The sequence below is a fragment of the Natator depressus genome, chromosome 3 (genome assembly GCF_965152275.1).
Source record: "Natator depressus isolate rNatDep1 chromosome 3, rNatDep2.hap1, whole genome shotgun sequence".
NCBI classification, from domain to species: domain Eukaryota; kingdom Metazoa; phylum Chordata; order Testudines; family Cheloniidae; genus Natator; species Natator depressus.
Window position 1 is genome coordinate 28,086,499 of NC_134236.1, and position 12,974 is coordinate 28,099,472.

Genomic DNA, 12,974 nt, shown 5'->3' on the forward strand with positions numbered 1-12,974 from the left:
ACAGTCTACACACTTGAGTTAGCCTTGCCCTGCTGTGAGCAGCCATGCTGCAAAGCCACAACTGAGTTACTGGGTCCTCACTGGTGCTGTACTCACCTATGTGTGTTGTCGGACTTCTGGGTGCACATCCCATGGGTTCTTTTTGCTGCAGTAAGCTGAGTCACTCTGATTCTTTTCCAGTGAATTATGAGGGAACTTATCTGTCATGCTGGTACACAGGGAGACTTGTGCGAAGGCACTGGAAGATAATCAGCATTTGAGTGATTTAGCCTGTACCTTCACTGCAAAGCAGGCAGATTACCAGTCCAAGCAAAAGCAGTACCCAGGCTTTAGTCTGCACTCCAGGATGGGCCAGGCAGCCAGGGCCGAAAGTACCACTAAACTTGTCTGAGAGGGTTTTGTGTGTGGACAGGAAGGGCGGGGGGCCCAAGCAGCAACATCCAAGTAAAGCCAAAGTAAATTCTGCATACCCTTGTGCTGGCAGACAGCTCTTCTATCAGGTGATGCCTAACTGATGTCATAAATACAACTGCATCTGAGCATTAGCTCAGGGATGAGACCTTCCCCTTCACTAGAGAGATCCAACTACTCTTTTTCTCTGGTCCTCTTCTCTTGACTGTCCTCAGCATCCTTGTATAGATGCATTCATTTTTCCCCTTTGACTCACTCTGACCTTTCTATCTACCTGTCTGGCCTCTTTCAGCTCCCAAGTGCAGTATAAACTTCCCACAATTCAGAGTTTCAAAGAATGAAGTCCTCTTTCTTGCTAAAAAGTCAACTTTCACCCAGGAGGCCTTAACTTTGACTTGAATTTTGCTCCCAAGTCCAGAGATCTTGGGTCAAATTTTTATCTCAGTTACACTGCTTCAGCACCATGAATTCTGAAAAGTAAAAACATTGATCACACTTAATTTACATGTGCTTAGTACAGAGAACTGGAATAGTTGCTGAGAGGCTTTTTTTTGTTTCACAGCCAATATGGCACATGTAGAAGTTTTGGAGCAGCAGCTGAGGGGCTGTGTTTTTAGTTTTTGTGGCCAGTGTGACATGTTCAGCAGATTTTTGGGCAGCAGTTCAGAGGTTGTTCTTTTTCTTTTTTCAAACTAGTCTCTGGTATCTTTCCAGCTAAGCTTTTCAACACCTTTTGTCTGTGCAAATCCATAAACAAAGGATGAAAACAGTTTCTTTGCAAGAATAAACCCTATTATGGAGATTACTGATAACATTTTCTGGTCAGGCATGACTCCAGAATCCAGGCTCTTTCCTCTTCCCCACTTGACCACACTGCCACAGCCTGAACATGTTTTACTTTCAAGATGAGATCCCCTTTTTTGTGTGTGTTAAAATATCAGCTTTTTTTATACATGTTGGTATGTGCCAACCAAATTTAAGAAAAGACTAATTAGTAATATATTCAGGTGGAACTTCTGTGCAGTTTTGGCTGTAGAATATTTTCATCATTCGTCTGAAGAACTTTTTCCTGCGCAAGACTCCTTTAATTGTAAAGTTTTACATTTGGAGTTCATGAAAGATGCCAGAGCATTAACCCTGGAAACAGAAGTCTACTATGTATCACAGGCTAGAATGGACAATATTTCGCATGTTAGCCCAGGCACATTGTTGTGTGTTAACAACCTTTAGAAGACAGAGTGTCCTGCAGTTTGTGTACCAAACCAGTCTATGGCCAACATGGGATCTAAATCTGCAGTTGGTTTGTGATACGGACCCCCATTCACTAGGAGCTGGAGGGAGAGCTTGTCTACACTTGAAACACTGCAGTAACGCAGCTGTAGTGCTGCAGCTGTGCTGGAGAAGCACTTTGGTATAGACACTACCTATGCCAACAGGGAAGGCTGTCCTGTAAGCGTAAGTAATCCACCTCCTGGACAGGCAGTAGCTAAGTTGACAGAAGAATTCTCCTGTCAACCTACCGCTGTCTTCATGGGGACTTAGGTGGATTTTTCACACCCCTGAGCTATGTAGCAGGGGTCGATCTAATTTTCTAGAGTAGGCCAGCCCTGAGACAACCAATTTTTTTCACATAGGCCAACAAGCAGCAGGTAAGAGTAAGATAACTTTCACTTACTACTCAGCTGGCCTATATTCGAACCAGCAACCTGGATGTGACACATTCATATGCCACCATCCACGCAGACCCTCCAGAAATGTTATTATTTAAAACTTTATGTTTCACAGTTTAAATAATCTCTATTAAGATTTAGGATGAGGCCTTCATGGGAGGGCAGATTACCCCACATCTGCCTTCTACAGGGTTTCTTGCAGCTTCCTCTGAAATACCTGGGGCTGTCAGAGACAGGATACAGCACTAGTGGGACCAGCAGTCTGGATCCAGCCAGTCAATTCCTATGGCCCCTAAAATATGCAGAATAGAAAAATGACATTAATAAATGCTGCCTGGGATTCCCTGCTGACATTATTGACTTTAAATGGAAGAATTCAAGATAAAACATTAATTCTTTCCAACCTTTGAGTACTTTTCTTTCATTTTCTCTTTGTAGAACATTGAAGTACTTTGTAAAGAACCCAAGGCACTTTACAAACATGAATTAATTCCCCTTTTTCAGGCAGTAAATATTATTATCTCCATTTTACAGATGGGGAAGATGAGACAAAGAGAGGTTTGGCAATTTGCCTAAGCTTACTCAGGGTATCTGTAGCAGAGGCAGGGACAGATCCAAATCTCCTGACTCCCGATCCTATCTGGAATCAGAAGACTATTCCTCATCTTTAAGGATCTGATTCCACTGACTCCAATGGGCTTTGCATCAGGCCCTATAGTCCTATTATAGTAAGTGCTTCCGTTGGGTGAGTACTCATGTAATACTGACAGAGTATGTCTCCAGTAAAATCACAGGGTTTGACTGCATCTTGTGTAGATGTACGCAAGATAACTTTAATCTAAACCAAAGGAATGAAACTGTGGCAGCACAGGCTTCAGCATGGGCTAGCCCACTGAATAATTACCCAGGGGTCCAGGAGGGCTTGTACAGCCCTCACTGAAGCCCAGGCTCCCATGGCTTCACTGTTCCAGTACCCAAGCTAGATAGTTTAAAACAAAGTCAAGTACGTCCACACAAGCTGCAGCCACACCCCATGATTGTAGTATAGACATGCCCTTAACCAAGAAGCACACAATGCTAGTTAGTGTGGGAGTTTTGCAAAAGCGGCATAATGCTCACTTCGCCCGGCTGATCCTGAGGCACAGAGTACTACGGTCTGCCTGATGCCTGCTCCTATTTACACCAGCTGCTAACAGCCAAACAGGGCCAAGCGCACAGTCATGGAGAGGCACAGCATAGAGGCATCCTGGCCTTGACCCCAACCAGCAGCAAGGCGGGGATGGCATTGGAGGCGCACCACCAGCTCTGCGCCATTGGAGAATCCCCCACACTGTCTAACATACACCAGCTGCTAAAAGCCCCAGGAGACTGAACCTGCAGTCAAAGTGCAGCACAGGGCTGGGCAGTCTGTCCATACCCACTACAGGCCCCGGATGGCGGGTATAGAAGCCTCTACACCATAGGCGGCACGTATAAGAGGCCAGGGGAGGCTAAGCCTTCCCAGACAGACAGCCCGCCGCCTTTGGAGCATGCTGCCATCAAAAGGGTGGGCACCCTGGCCATGGCCCCACCTGTGCTGCACCCTGAGGCCCCGCTTCTGCTCATCCTCTAGCCCCCAAGGCCCTGCCCTCCCTCTGCCTCTTCCCATCCCCACTCCACCCACTTGGGAGCCTCACGGGAGGGGGCGAACAGGCATGCATGAGTGGTGCGCAGCCAGCTGGCTAGCCAGCAGGAAGGTGGGCAGGCCAGAGGAGGGGGCAAAGAAGTGCAAGTGGTGGGTGGGGTGGTCTGAGGGAGGAGGCCAAGCGGGGTCAGGGGTAGAGCATGGGCAGGGCTTCAGGGGGAGGAGGCCGAGCATGGGGCGGGCTTGGGGCAGCAGGTTCGAGGCAGGGCCGTGGTCCAGGTGCACCCAGCGCCCCCAAATGGAGAAGTCATGTGCCGCCCATGCTCTACACCAATTCTATATATTTGGAGGATCCCCTATTCTGAGGCAATCCACCTGGGGCCAGATATAACAATGCTATGAGCACAGTTTTCCAGCAGGATGGTATAAAATGGCCACACTACACTAGAGGATCCAACTAAAGTGTTTTCCCATCCATCCCCACCTCAGCACCTTTTTACTCACTGTGAATTTTATAAATTCTCATTTGGAGTTTTGTTTAGGATTCTTGCTTTCTAGTAAAAGTTCTTCTACGGGAGTTTGTTTGTTTTGTTCTATAGACTTGCATTTCTTTAGAGACGGGTTTACAAACTCCTTTCTCAATGTATAATTACAATTGCTTTCCAATATGAGTGCAATCTGATACTCTAAGATGTGAATCAAATCATTAGTAAGAAATTATGAAACCCAGACTATTTCTTTGTTAGATACTATTTTCTCCCCTTTGAACTGCTTCACTGTGCAATGGAGGCTCCAGTGATTTCACTGTCAAAGATTGCCCCATTGGCCTGTGCCCTCATTCAATCAAATAAATGAAAATGATTCAACTAATCCAATTTAAAACAAATTTATAAAAGAAAAATCACACTTTGATCCACGAATGAAGTTACTGACATCTGAATTAGACTTTGCAATTAGCCATACAATCATGGTATTCCTTCACTTATATTACATATACATTTATATTCAAGATCAAAAATGCAATCTTAAGGTCATTGAAGGACAGGCAGTCAGAGATTTATGAAGGGTAAGGTACCCTTCTCTGAGACTGAGTCAGTTCTATGGAAAGCCTACAGATTGTAAAGACCAAAATAAAACAGTTCTTTGTATCCTATTGTTTCCCAGACAGACTGGCACAGTCAGATCATTATAACCTGCAGTACTTGTCACACTAAGTCACTTAGCTGAATCATGCATAAAATTGAATACAGATTATAGTTTTACCACTTGTGAGCTTCAGCGTTCTTTGCGGTTGTTTTATTTCTTTCTTAATATTAATTGATGTGGCTAGCTATGTAGTTCACTAGAAGACATTCAGGGCATTCTGTATATTTGACCATGTATAAGAAACAGACAAAAAGAGTCTGACTGAAGCTATCATTTTCCATTTTGAGAGTTTAAATTAGACTTCTAAATAAATAGCCTGATTGTCAGAGATGTTGAATATCCTCCTCTCCACTGGAAATTATGCATCTGTGACAGCTAGTCATGAAATTATTTTTTTCTAATTAATAATTTACACAAAAATAACAATTTAATCAAAATTTTTCTTCAGAACTTTTTAGGGTTGTGTCAAAAGACCAGAACCATGCAAACCTAAAATGTAAGGTTTTGATTGCCTAAAATTGTTTGTTTGTTTTTTCAACAAAATTTGGAAACATTAGGACAACAGCAGAATTTTATTTGTGAAAATTTAGAGAAAAATTATCTTTCATCAAAAAGCGGTTCAACAATTTTTTTTAAAACCAGCTCTAGTATCTATTTACATTTTTGGTCCTGATCATCATAGTATCTGAGCATCTCAAAATACACATACATTTTGAATTTATCTTGACACCTCTGTGAGGCAAGGCAGTATTATCCCTGCCTTGCAAACTGAGACACAGAGAGTTTAAGTGCCTTGCCAAAGGTCACACAGGAAGTCTCTGGCAGTATGGGGAACTAAACCCCAGGTCTCCTGAATGCCAGTCCAGTGCCTTAACCATAAAACTCCCCTTTCTCTCCGACTGGGTGTTGTGGGTGCTCAGTACTGATCTTTAGGCACCCAAGTTTGAAATTTTTGGCAATTTATTTATATAAAATCATAGCTATTGAAGAAAAGACTGGCTATGGTAGCTCATTGTCTGTATCCTTGCCAGTTCAGGATTGTTCCCTGCCAGTGTTTGTCCAGTCTAACAAGTGACTTTAAACTTCCAAAGCAATGGGGTCTCCATCATTTCCTTTAGGCTATTGTTCCATAGTTCTCACTGGTGAATAACAGAGTGGATAATCACCTCCCCCATGTGCAAATTTGAGTACAGTACTATTGTCACTAATGCATACGGTTTAATATACGAAAAGGAACCATTGGGCCTGATTCTGCTGCCTTTACACACATGGAACATAAGGAGCTAAACTGACAGAATTGGGCCCCTGGTTTTCATGTCTGTCAGCACGTGTTAGGGATTATATCTTTGGTAAGAAGCTGCATGAAAAATATAATCAGCAACACATCTAGAGATGCACAGCTCTCAAAAGATGCCGAGGTTCCACTGCATTCCAGGAGTTTTGACTCTGACCTGACACCTGAATGAGTTTGGTCTGTAAAAATGTGAGAATCTCATGAGAATAGATCTGCTGGCAGAATGGGTCCTGGGTTTTGCAGGGTCCATGCACAGTAAAAGATGAGGGATGCCATACAGGACTCTCCCTCATTGTAACTGAGCCTGTGGCAGCATGACTAGAAAGTGAAATATGGGATGAAGGATTACAACCTTAGGTAGCCTCATTAATAACATGGTCCTAAAACAGGCAATGGTTTCTTTTTCTCATACGACAAGGGATAGTCCTTCTGAGGATTTTGACACTTGTCCTTCCATTCATGACCAGAATCAGAAAGTCCAGAGGGAAAAAGTACAATTTACTAAACTTTCACGAACAAGGTTTAGCTCAATTCTGTGTTAGATCCTAGTGTCTCAGAGCAAGTTCTCCTGTCCCTAACTTTATTTGCCAACTCTGCTGTCATTTGTACCAGCGCAAATCAGCAATCATTGCTTTACACAGGGGACAGGAAATTGTACATTATTCAGAGAGGGTGAAATTCACCCTGTGAGGAAGGCCAGAACAAAGCCTATGCACCACATAAATCCCAATTAGATCCTATTCTGAGGATTTAAATGGGCTGCAAGTTTTGTGCTGACCTCCTGCACCCTAACAGAGGAAAACACTAATGGCTTTTCTCCTCAAAGGGGCCTTTGTGTTTATTTACCATGCTGTGTAGCAATACTTAGATGCAGCTGCCAGTCAGAGGTGGCAAATCATCTTCAGATTTAAAAATCTTTACTCAGAATCTGATATTTTTTCTACCTAGTTTGCTGAAATTATTTAGGAGAGGCACTGTTCCCACCACTACACTAGTTCCTTTCTCATCCTTGTTACCTTCAGAAGACGTTTGAATAACACCGCCGTTAAGTTTTTTCAAATGTTCTCACCATTAATTTCCCCTTTTTATCAAGTATTATTAGCTTACAGGTTACACTACCAAACATACCACAAGACTCAAAGTCATAGTGGATGCACCATATGTGAGATTCAATAAGTCTTCTACAGGTAATACGCTAAAATCTTAATACAAAAGTACTGATATATGATGCCAATCATTCACTCTCTTTTAGATTTCACAAAAAGAAAAGGAGTACTTGTGGCACCTTAGAGACTAACCAATTTATTTGAGCATAAGCTTTCGTGAGCTACAGCTCACTTCATCGGATGCATACTGTGGAAAGTGTAGATCTTTTTATACACACAAAGCATGAAAAAATACCTCCCCTCCACCCCACTCTCCTGCTGGTAATAGCTTATCTAAAGTGATCACTCTCCTTACAATGTGTATGATAATCAATACACATTGTAAGGAGAGTGATCACTTTAGTTAAGCTATTACCAGCAGGAGAATGGGGTGGGGGGAGGTATTTTTTCATGCTTTGTGTGTATAAAAAGATCTTCTACACTTTCCACAGTATGCATCCGATGAAGTGAGCTGTAGCTCACGAAAGCTTATGCTCAAATACATTGGTTAGTCTCTAAGGTGCCACAAGTACTCCTTTTCTTTTTGTGAATACAGACTAACACGGCTGTTACTCTGAAACACATTCTACTGTAGCTAGTAAAAGACATTGGTGCAATACTGGAAGGTGTTAAACATACAGAAAATACTATTAAATTCAGAGAGTTGGTGTATTTATTTATTCTCTTACATTCAGATTTAAACCTACTGTGTCCATTGCAGTAAGCCCTTAACTTCCTTAACACATGAATGTTTAGTAAATGCATCCTTAGCATTTCACCCAGAAGACCTTAAAATGTGGCATCTTTTCTAGAGGATGCGCACTTACACCTCCTGTTGAAGTGAAAAGCAATGCATGTAAGCATACGAGAATGAATCTGGACGTATGATGCAACATCCATTGTAAGAATGTGGCAGGAAAAGCAGGAAAAGGGAAGAGAACAAACCTCCCCCCAAATTAGTATATGAAGAAGATGGAGCACAGCATGCTGTGCCCCGCTGGCTGCAATCTGCTCCATTTTATGTAAACTTCATACAGCATTCGGGCTTCTGCCAAGTTATCAAATCTGCCCTCAGTTGGACAAACTTTGATGCCTCTGGGGTGCTTGTTGGGTTTCATGCTGACAGAGCTGACAGTTCATTGTAGCTCTACTCTTGGCTGGCAGAATTTTTATTTTATGTGAAGTCCATTCATATGGGCTTACAAGGCACATGCAGTCAAGTCATGCATTCTAACTCTGGTGTATCGGGGAAGCTAATAAAGGTCTATTTTCAATATGAAACATTTCATTTCTTTCCCCAAATTTGTTCTCTAGTCAGGATGTGCTAGAAACTTTGAGAAATTGAAAAAAAAACTTTAAAAGCTTTCACCTCCACAGGGCAGCGACTGACATCCCGGATTAAGATATTACAGCATGCTCAACAGTGCTAATGGGTTAGAGAAAAGTTAAAGGCATATTGTAAAGGTTTCTAAACCAAAAATTGACCTACCTTACCAGTGACCTATCAGGAAGATCTCACCTTCAGAATGCCATTACGTTTGTATTCTTCCAACATGTCCATTCTAGAATTTTGAATCCATTCTGCTATTTTGAGATCATCACTCCACTTAAATTCTTGCACTCATTACAACCTAATTAAATGAGGGATTTATATTTCTTCCCACCCTAACCCATCCCCCAATTTAAAGGAAAACGTCTCTGAGCCTGAAGTCTTTTGGAGTAAGTAAATATTAATCTGAAAGCACTGATGTTTCATTCTGGTGGTTAATCACTATATTAGGAAGATTTCTACATGGGTGTTAAGGGATAGATAATGTAGTTCTATTGTTACAAAAAGCAATCCCTATTTTTAAATCTCTGGTAGAAAAAATAATAGTGTGCTGTACAATAGATAACACGTCTCTCTGCCTTGAAAAGCTTAGCGTCTGAGGCCCCGATCCTGCAAACACTTAAGCAGATGGCATAACTTTACTTACTATCAGCACTCCCAATTAATTCACTGCAGGACGAGGGTATAAAACAGTACAATATAAAACAGAACAAAATATAGTAATATTATTATTTGTAGCACAAGCAGTCAGGATGCGGTCAGCACAAGTGATCAAGGGCCCCTTGCGCAGGACATTTACTTCTAGAGAAGACAAAGCACTGGTGAATGCAAGATAGGAACCAATGCTGCACTGGCTGAGGAATGGATTAGCTGACCTGATATGCTGTCTGATCCACCTCTAATTTCTATGAGCCTGTTGAACCGTTTTTTAAAAAAAATATCTTATCCATAAGGCTGTTTATATTCAAATGCACATCGGTAGTCTTTTGGCCTTCTTTCTTCATTTTCTTCTGATCGTATAAGATTATATGACACTAATCCTAAAGCACGTGATCCAGGTTTGATTATATTAAATATGATCTGAATTTTCAAGGGGGCCACAATTTGACCTGCAAATTTTCACACCGAGTCATTTATGCTCGCAGAATATTGAATTTGTTCTGCAGATGATACTCAAATGATGGCTAAGGATTTTTGAAACTGCTTCAGGGATCTGAACACCCATTTATTAGAATTGGGTGTCAAAAGACTTTTGATGCTTTGAAACATCTCAGCTTTTTATTTAATTTCTTTATTTATTTATGTGTTTGGTTATAACCATCTATGTAACATTTTTAGACATAACTGCAGATTCTTCTCTCATTTCCCAGTAAATACAGGGTGGGAACAGATGGTAATATGCAAATTTTATTTCATAATGATTAATTAACTGGTTGTTATGGAAAATGGAGCTAATCACTTTGTAACACCAGTGTTATGTTAATGTAACTCCATTGAAATCAGTGGAGTTACACTGTCATAAAACTTGTATAACAGAGTGGCGAATCAGCCCCACAATCTTCATCTGTTTCCACTAGAACTGATCTGAATATATTACTTGAATCTCATTCTGTCTCTCTCTCTCTCTCTAAGTATATAATATATGTATATACACACAAGCACACTATGGAGGTGCCAGGAATGGCTCCATAACTGAAGCTGAGTGCCATTTTGCCCTTATATCAGAAGTACAGGGAGTTAGGAGTGCTCAGTTTCACAATTCATCAAAAAATTAGTTTTTTAAAAAATTGTATTTGTTAATCGCTTTCTCCTATGTTCGCATCTCCTGAGGCCTTACATCAGTAAATTAGTTTTAAAGTCTGCAATGTTAAGGATTTAATTTTGGATAACAGATTTTTCTTTTTTACTTCCATGACAGTCTGCATGGCGAAGACTGAGTTAGGGGCTCAGGATTTGCCCCAGGGAAATCATTACATAGGGAAAAAAATTCCATTCTACTAATGGAAATTGGGGCATGGATATACCAAAACCATTCAACTCCTGACCTACCCAGCTTAATAGGGGCAGTCTGTGCTCAAGCCCACCCACAGTTTGGAATGACAGAGCTGTGACAGATCAGGACTACAGTGCATGAGCAGTGCTGTATAGAAAACTATCCTGTCCAAACTAACTGTATGGGCCTGATTCTCATTTACACTAAGGCTTTTCAACACTGAGGCCTTAAAGAGTGTATATAAAAAGAGGACTTAGAGTAAATGGGTATCAGACCCTATGTCTGTATGAGTTGCTTTGTCTTAGCCTCTTTGACAATTCTTGCACCATTGAACTCAACAGGAGTTTTGCCACTGACAACGGCAAGAGGCTCAAACCCTAAATTGAAATTGCCAGATGCTGAAGTCTTTCCTTTGAGGACTTGCATAAGAAATTTGGAACCTGAACCTGCTTTTTGCCATTGGATTTAACAGGAACAGGACCTGGGTCTAGTAAAAGAAAGAAAAGACAAGGTACTCAGCGACAGATGTATGGCTTATTGTCCTAAGAAGGCATTTTTGAGAAAACTATCTAAGCCATATATCATGCCTTAAGAAATATGGTTGTAGGTAAGATCTCAAAGTGGTTCCTATATGGAGTTATAAGAGCATTTCTTTTCTTAGCTATTGTAAGAGAGGAATACAAAAGGAGAAAGAAATTAGAAGTAATGCATGTGCAACATACAGAACAAATTAGAAGGCATGACCCTTTGCAGCATGGTAAAACAGGAATCTCTTTATTTTTTTGCTTTTGTTATATTGAATGCACATGGTGAATGTGAGCTTTTATAATGAAATATTGTTGATTCACATTAACACTGTATGATATTGTGACTGAAAAATTCACAATCTTCATTTCTATTTGAGATTTTATCAGGTTCGAGATTTGGCGTATCTTTAAGTCACACAAGTGTTGAATGAAATGAAGAGAATATTTTTTGCCCTATGTTACTAATTATTGAAAAAAAAAGTTCGGTCTGTTGAATGATTATGATCCAATTTTGTTCTTAGTGGGGGGGCAATAGGCTTTAGACTATTATTTTATAGAATATAATGCACATTTGACTAGGTTGTAAATATTAAACAGCAACTGCAGCATGTCAGATGTGACTGGTTCATATTTTGTGTTTAAGAGACGATTTGTCAGGATTGCTTTGCCTATTTACATTTCATGGGCTCTAAATTTCCCTAACTTTCCAAATTCAAAGCTTCACACAGCTAATAGTACTATCCTGGAAACGAGAACAAGACGCTATAGCTGACTCCAACTCTCAACACCTGATCAATGAGAAGACTTCAGTGGACTTTGGGTTGGGCTCTAAACAAGCCGATGACTAACCAAAATCACTTTACTGGTGTTTTGGGAGACCACGACATAGCTGAGTATAGACTTCAGGCCAAAGACAGATGGCACCGTTCATGTTGCTGGCCCAGATTTAGAATCTTTTCACTGCATATGCTGCTGCTTCTGGCTTTTGTAAGCAGGGAAAGAACAGTATTTGTGGCATCTGCTGTGAATGGAGCTATGCCAATTTATACCAATTCAGGATCGATCCCATAGCCTTCAACACACAGTTTCCAATAAGCTACTGCTATTTCATGCTAGTCTGTGAAGTGTCTAAATACCTGGATAGTCTGTGAAATTTAATACCTAATAGTGTATTAAAGTGCATTGGTCACATCCTTTTTGATTATAATTATACTTTGCATCTACACCACATTTTCTTTATCAGAGGAACTTAAACCGCTCTATAAAAATCAATTAATTAACATGCCAGTCTCCTCTTGTGTAATTAAGTATTACTGTAGCCACTTTAAAACTGCTTAAAAGGCAAAGAGAAGTTAAGTGACATGGTCAAGATCCCAGAGCAAGTCGAACAATTGACTCAAGGCCAGAACCCAGGAGTCTGGGATCTCATTGCTCCATTCCAACCACAAGACAATATTCTCTCTATATGCTAAAAAAGAAAAGAAAAGAAAAGAAAAGAAAAGAAAAGAAAAGACCCACCCACACTCCTAAAACTCAAAGTGGAAAAGAATGGATTCTGAGGACCAGCTTCACTTCTGTGCAGAAGAGAAACTGTATTCTGCCATTTTCTTGGCACATCAAGAGGTCTGCTAAAGTACAGTGCCTGGAAATTAGTCTAAATACAGTTAGATTTCTATTTTGTGTCTTGTCCTTATGTAATGATCGCAAAGATACATCTCTGGTCCCTTTCTACTAGATTTTTAATAGGGAAAAATGTTGCAACTGTTGAAAAAAAGAGCAGTAGCTTTTGTGGACAGTCACTAAGAAACATCATCATTTATTCATCTACTTCCAT

At 40.7% G+C, this 12,974-nt stretch overlaps 1 protein-coding gene and 1 long non-coding RNA gene across 2 annotated transcripts in view; both read right to left on the reverse strand.

The window, feature by feature from the left end:
- LOC141984527 (uncharacterized) overlaps positions 1 to 8,890 on the reverse strand; it is a 105,012-nt gene extending 96,122 nt beyond the window's left edge. Inside the window, exon 1 of the long non-coding RNA XR_012638752.1 lies at positions 8,780 to 8,890. This is a non-coding gene — a long non-coding RNA (uncharacterized LOC141984527). The remainder of the gene's footprint in view (positions 1 to 8,779) is intronic.
- Positions 1 to 12,974, reverse strand: part of DDX1 (DEAD-box helicase 1) — a 413,174-nt gene that overhangs the window by 290,199 nt on the left and 110,001 nt on the right. The window lies entirely within an intron of this gene.